Source organism: Acartia tonsa, chromosome 6 (assembly GCF_053477335.1).
Source record: "Acartia tonsa isolate MP-2025a chromosome 6, ASM5347733v1, whole genome shotgun sequence".
Classification (NCBI taxonomy): Eukaryota; Metazoa; Arthropoda; class Copepoda; order Calanoida; family Acartiidae; genus Acartia; species Acartia tonsa.
The window spans coordinates 17,862,468-17,869,959 of NC_137265.1; positions in this window are offsets into that span (position 1 = coordinate 17,862,468).

A 7,492-nucleotide genomic window follows, 5' to 3' on the forward strand; every position below is an offset into this window, starting at 1 on the left:
TGTTATATAAGAATTCATTCAAGAAATAGTTCGACGTTTTTTTTTGACGGTATAATTTTTAGAAAGTTTCTTATGTCTTATACTTATTGCGAACGAAATGAAAAAATATGCCCTTACGTACCAAGATCTGTTATTAGTTTGAACCAATGACATGCCTTGGATGTACCTGTACTATTCTCCTATTGACTGCTTTTAACACTATGAATTGTTTGAAAAATACATTCCATATTTGAATTAGTCTTTTAATTTGTTATCTTAGTACTAGATAAATAACTATTCTTCCTTTCCACATCTGAAATTTTTAGGGAAGATTCCTATGTTCCAAAAGTTTGGTGATTTTAATTAATTACAACCTTTTTGCAATGTCAGCTTATGAGCTTTCTAACAGCTAAAGAAAAACAACCGTCTGCAAAGTTTTAGATCATTGAAAAAGTTAGGCAGGTAGTTAACTGTATATACATCTATACTATAGATCTGTTGGTACACAGACAAACGCATTAGAGCGAAAAACTTACTAGGTAACTTAAATTAACATATTTTAAGTAAAAAGCGCTAGTATTTTTTAATTCATAAATCTTCAAATTTAAGTAAAAATTTTCGAAAATTAGATTCTGTTCATTGTTTGTCGACATTCCAAAATAGAAGGGAGCACACAAAAATTTGATAACTAAAAGGATAAAAAAATCCACAGAAGGTCGTACAAACGAAAATAAAAATCAATTTATTTATTTGATTATGATTATATTTTTTTAAAGAATAAATAAAATGATATCTTTTATTGGCTTCTGTAATGAAAGAATATTTGTAAGTAAATGTGGTATTCGGCAACCGTGAGCCATGCCTATGGCACCCCTGACCGGGGTTGGGGGAAGGGCCAAAGGCCCTCCCCCGAGTCCTGGGGAAGGGGTCTGCCGACCCCCTCCCTATGCCTAAAATTAATGATTGAATCTGACAGCCTTATTATGGTTAAGCTGCATTGTTAATTCCCCCCACCCTTCCCAGGGATGGGGGATCATTATTGCCCAAACTGACTATTGTATATGTATTATATTGCTTTTATTTATGATTATTTATTCCTATCTGTGTAGCTATTGTTTGTTGTATATAACTTTAGTAATCCTTAGACCTTCAATAAAGGAACAACTGAATAGATGCTGTTTGTTATTTAGTGATTGTTAGAGAAGCGTAGCTTCTCTATAGTAAAGGTGTCCACGTCTGTTCACACTGCGTAGTCATTTTGAACTCTGGTGTCTGCCATTTACCCTAGGCGGATACCACAACTTTTGGTGACAGCTGTGTGAGATTACGGCAAACCACAAGTGTAGAGCAGACGCGCAGCTGAGGCTAAGGTACTCCCAGCAGTGAAACTGGCAAAACTGACACAAGCAACCTGAATTACCCACCCTGGATAGCAAGGTCTAACTCTGTATCCGGCAGTTGTGGAAGCGAGACAGCGAAACTTGATGGAGAACCGCGAGAAGCGCCGACATCTAACGGAGAATTGAGCGCTCAAAGGGCTGAAACAGGCCTGCGGACCGGCTGAAACAGGCCAACTAAGTGTAAACGGCTGAAAATAGGCCAACATTTACTGCAAGAGATAGCGGGATTCGAACCAGCGGCGCTGCAGGACGGGACATTCCCTGCCGCCATCAGCCGGATTCGGATACACAGCGCTGCAGGACGGGACATTCCCTGCCGCCGATAGACTGAAACAAGCCAAGGATTCAAACCAGCGGCGCCGCAGGACGGGACATTCCCTGCCGCCAACAGCCGGATTCGGATACACGGCGCTGCAGGACGGGACATTCCCTGCCGCCGATAGGCTGAAACACGCCAAATAGCTGCGAGCTGCGAGCCAACATACGAGTGTAGTGTACCAAGCAGAGGAAACTACGTCAACTCCAAGTATCCTGAGAGGCTACAGCGCAGCCACCCATCTAGAAAAGCAGATATTATATCACATTGTAGGGATTACCACCCTAGTGTGATGGCTAAACAATAGATTTATGAGCAAGGATTGGCAAACAATTTGTTGTGTATTGTGATAAAACTAAAAATAGAACAGGCTTGGTAAGCAAATCTGTTATGTATTGTGATAAGGCCAAAAATAGAATCTAGATGTAATATAACAATGCCTTGATAAACAATCTAACCACCCAAGCCTCCAGCACAACAAATACACCCCTTATTCCAGAGGAAGGGGAGGGGCCCACTCTCCATTGAAGAAAATACAATCAAGGTGACATAACAATAAGCCCAGGATTAAGGAGAAAGGGCACCATTACCTCATCACACAGTTACCTCAAACCCACAGAACTCCCCCTTCCCCACAGGGGGAACGGACGGCTTTACCCCGTCCCCTCACGCGCTTCCCCCCTCCTACCCACACTTGACTAAGTCCGCCCACGGTGTGGAGCTAGCGACCGGGAGAACAGAGCGCCATTTACGGGTCGCGCAACAGAGTTCGGGACATATCATAAAATTCAACGGACAAAGCGGACCAATGAGAGAGCGAGTTGAGGGATAAGTGCGCGTTTTACCTGTGTGCGCGGATTTGACGGTGCGTAAGCGCGCTGCAAGGAAAGGATATTTCACGCACACACACACACACAGGAGCGGAGCTACTCCATAGCATCTAACAGAGATATTTTTAGAAAATAAGAATTACAAGCTTCTCCCTCCTATCTATAGTGTGATAAAGGAAAACCCAATCAGTTCCTGACAGCAGTTCAGACCCTCAACAGCTATCTACCCCTACCAGCCTACTCTACAAACTCAGAATAAAACTAGTGACAAGTACACCTAAGTTATATCTTTGTAGCTAAACTACCAACCTAGTGATAAACAGTGTTGGCTGCTAGGCTAGAAAGCCTCAAGTGATAAACCATTTATAATATTGCCTTATAACTTTGTGTCCCGCCGCTGAACCATTGACCCGATGGAGCAGCCGCAAGCGCCAGGAGGCGACCAAGCCCAAGGATGGCTCCAGGATGACCCCCAGCCGGCTCCAGCCGAGTACCGAAAACTGATGCTGAGTAACCTGCCGGAGTATAGAGGGCCGCCCAAGCAATCCTGGAGTTCCCACATCCGCAGACTCGAGATGTCATGGGCGGCTTACCGCGTGCCGCCCCATGACACCCTCAACCGCCGCAACGCCCTTTTACTGTCACTGGTAGGGCAAGCGGCGGAAATGGCTTCTCATCTGTTTGGCGAGGCAGGCCAAGCCTTGACTTACGAACAAGTCAAGGCCGAGTGTGAAATGTTATTTCGTCCAGCCTTTGAATCCCAGACTTTGAAGCAAGCCTTCAGGGATTACAGGCAACACTCGACAGAACCTATACAAGCATACATATCCACAAAGTGTGCCTTGTATAGGGAGGCCTACAGCCATGAGGATCTCGAGTTATTAATCGATGAATTAAATCGTGGCATTCGTAACGCTAATGTGAAACGTGAAATGATGAGTCATGAGATCGCCTCTGTACCTGAGTACACGAGGCGAGCCATGTTCACCGTCACAATGATTACCAAGCAGCTGAAGGAGGATGTGTGCCTAGTGGACGCCACCGACGGGCTCACGGGATCAGCCAGCGTCCAGTTGCCCAACTACGACGAGTCGGAGCCAATGGAGATTGGCGCCTTGGCTCCGGGTCTCCACCAGATGGGGAAGGTCGCCCCAGATGACAAGACTTCAGGCCGCTGTTACCGCTGCCAAGGGAAAGGCCACCGAGCCCGAGACTGTCCGACGCCTATGGAAGTCAGCCTGGAGGAGAGACGCACCCAGCCACGCCGTGACCGTCCTGCCAAGTGCGAGCGTTGCCACTATGCTGGCCATACGGCGGCCGAGTGCAGAGCCGACTGGGACCAGGTAGCCGGCCGGAGGTGCACTGCAGACAAGGGCGCTCCCCCAGGAAAGCCCAGCAGAGTAGCCAACATGGAAGGGAGCGCGCCCCCAGCACCACCGCAGCAAGCAGCCGCCCCCAACGCAGCGGGCCGAGCCGACGGAATGCCGCAGTTTGGAACCGTTCCAGCTAGGATCAACGTACTGGGAGGCGCGGCTGAACCCAACCGGGTTGGCCTGGGCTTCAGCCTCAACCACCTGGGGCCGGAGTTTGTGCAGCCCAACAACATTGCCGAGCCAGAAGTTCTGAGGCCCCAGCCCTTTAGCCTAAACATGATGGGGCCTGCCCGACCGAGCCTACCCAGCAAGAGTGGAGGGGCGCTACCCAGCGTCACTGAGACGGTGTACGGGGAGGCCCTGGCGGCCGTTGAACGAGAGAGGCAGGAGGCGCTAGCCAGCGCATCAGAGTCGATGTATGGGGCGCCACCCGGCGCCGCCACCTGCGATGACTGGGGGGTGCTATCCAGCGCCTCCAACCTGGTGCCTGGGGCGACAACCGTCGCCGCCACCGAGATACCTGGATCCTGGAACGAGCCAGCAGTCCCAGAGGAAGGGGTGACACCCGTCACCCCCAGTCAGCCAGCGCCACCAGCCTGTAGGGAGAGCCCAGCCATACACCATCCAGCGCCCCCTGCTAGCCGAGGGAACCCAGCTGCCCAGCATTTCCAGTCGAGCCAGGATAAGTTAAATTTAACAAATGTATTGTATCCAAATTATTGTAAAACCCCAACCTTGCCTGTGCCTCCTGCACCAGAGGCTGGGGAGATTGAAATTTGGGGATATAAGGACTTGCCTGTGCCACATGCACCTGAGTTCCTAGGGCAGGGGAGGGACGTGAGTCAGGGCGAGCCTGTGCCACACGCACTTCAGCCCCATGCCACTGGGCATGCCATGGACAAGGGAAGGGACCCCTTGGGGCTAGGGGAGCCGACACCCAGGCAGGCGCCAGTCGCCTGTCAGTCTGTCATTGGGGAGGGTATCGGGGTGCCCCGGACACACAAAGATAACGCTCAATGGAAATTTGTATCTAGCCAGGAGCAGCCCAGCCGTGTCCAGCCCCAAGAAGCAGCCGTGACCCGAGCCGAAGATCCCCAGCCGCGTGCGAGAGGTAGATGGCTGTCTGGTAGCTTCTCACACTGGTGGATGGTTCTGTGGGGACTACTGCTGGCAGCCGTGTGGCCTACAACTAGCTACGTCCTGGTAGGGTGGGACTGCGCCAACCCCACCCATGTCACAGCCTACAATAAGGAGAAGATGTGTAGCACGGAACCGCTACACCAGGAGGTGCCCCTGGGCCATGAAGTACATGTTCTGCAGCAAGTCAAGATTAGAGAAACAACAGGATACAGTTGCCAGCTCACCGTGTCCCAGTGGACATTCAGGTGTGGGGTATGGGGTCACCTCAAGGTGACCTCGGTCCCCACCCTCATGAGGCCAACCAAGATTGATCCAGAAACGTGCCGAGACCTGGCCAGGAACCGAGTCTACACGCTGCCAGGCAAGACCCAGCCACTGACGTTCCAGCTGAACCATCCCCTGTTCTTCACCCTCGACATGGTGGGCGCCTTGGTCAACAGCCCCGAGTGGGTGGGTTGTGAAGGGGAGGACGTCCACTTCGAGGGCCAGCTGTACCGCAATGAATTAGTGCTCCAGGAACGACGGCTGCTGGTCAAGGAAGAGACCTACGTAGTAGAGGATGGACGGGTGGAGTCCCAATCTGACCACCTGACCCTAGAATGTCCCCATTCTGAGCTGTCTTGCATCACTGGGGAAGCAACCTACGTGTGGGACCACCTGGGGAGAGATTGCCCCTTGAGGCTGATCCGCAGCCTCCAGCCTAGCCTAGTGATGGATGCGTTCCTGGTTGACCATCAAGCCCAGTTCTTCATCAACATGACCACCCCCACCTCAATAGTGAACTGCGACTTTGAGGCCCATGCCACCAACCACCCAGCATTGTTCGTGGCAGCCGACCCGGCCGCGGCAGCGCTGCCCAGAGTATCGGCCAGGGATGTGGATGTCCCCCTGCAGGCCCAGATACATGCAGGCTACATTGGATTTACCCTGGAGACACGCATGAAAAGCACAGCAGCAGAAGAAGTAGCGGCCAATTGCTGGAAGCTCCAGCAACTAGACCCGGCCCACCCGGTGCGTGTCCAGGGGAGCACGTTCTCTGTGCTGAGGGGAGATGTCCTGCTCCAGCTTACCTGCCAACGCAACAAATACGTTGTCCGTGAAAGCAAGGAATGCTGGGACAAAGTACCAGTGGAACCCACAGGATTTGTAGACGCCGTGACACGGGTGTATAGCGGCCACGCCACCAAGATTCCCTGCTCCTCCACCTACCCCCTGACTGTGCACGCGGAGGAAGGCTGGATAGAGCTAACCCCCGCACCTAAGAAGAGGCCACCCCCGCTGGATACGCCCAAGCAGCTGCTGACAGAACCCTTGGATGACTTTAGTTCGGGAGGCTTGTATTCGCAGGCTGAGTTGAACGACTGGCAGCAGCTGCTAGCGTTCCCAGCGTATAAATCCGCCATGCTGACCGGCCTGTCCTATGGCTCATGCGTTCAGCAAGGTAGCTGTTCGGCCACCGGAGACCATGGGATCGTGTCCTACAATATCGACCGACTGGCGGAGGAAGGAGAGGCCGCCCTGGATGTCTGGGCTGGGTTCAGACAAGCTATTCACGAGTGGGGAGATGGCGCAGCCATACTGTGTTTGCTGTTGTTGATCCTCAAACTGCTGGGGGATCTGACCATCATTTCCCTGGCAGCTGCACAAGGAGGTGTACGGGCCGCCATGAATGCGATGTCACAAGTGTTCCTGTACCATCCAACCTTGTACAGGAAGGCCTTGGCCAGAGCCCGGCTCACCCATGCCAAGTCCCGGGACTTTTCAGTAGACTGGGATGCCATTCCCATCGGCCGGGAAGCTGCCGAGGAAATGGTGTCCATGCAATCAGCCGATAGCGGGCATGACCGCCCAGGCAGGCCTGGACCGCCCTCTGGAAGACCCCGCAGCCCCTCGGGAGGCCAGGCTGCAGCTCAGACGGTCAACTTGGCAGCCAGTGCCCCAGCCGCTGCCAACAACAACCAGAATGCCCCGCTGCTGACCGGCCCTGCAACAGCTGTGCCCCACGCCAACCTGACACCTGCCGGCGCCGAGCTACGTGTCCAACCAAAGCCAGCCTCTACCTTCTATCCCACGTTGGGAGCCCATCAGCCCTGAAAATCACCACTAGGATTCCATTGAATCATTATCATTTGTATATATCTTAGCCCTAAGGAGCGGGCCGAAGGCCTCAACCACTGTCGGAAGTCTGGCAGGGAGACCCCCTCCCAGCCTTCCGAGGGGAGAGTTGTGGTATTCGGCAACCGTGAGCCATGCCTATGGCACCCCTGACCGGGGTTCGGGGAAGGGCCTCCCCCGAGTCCTGGGGAAGGGGTCTGCCGACCCCCTCCCTATGCCTAAAATTAATGATTGAATCTGACAGCCTTATTATGGTTAAGCTGCATTGTTAATTCCCCCCACCCTTCCCAGGGATGGGGGATCATTATTGCCCAAACTGACTATTGTATATGTATTATA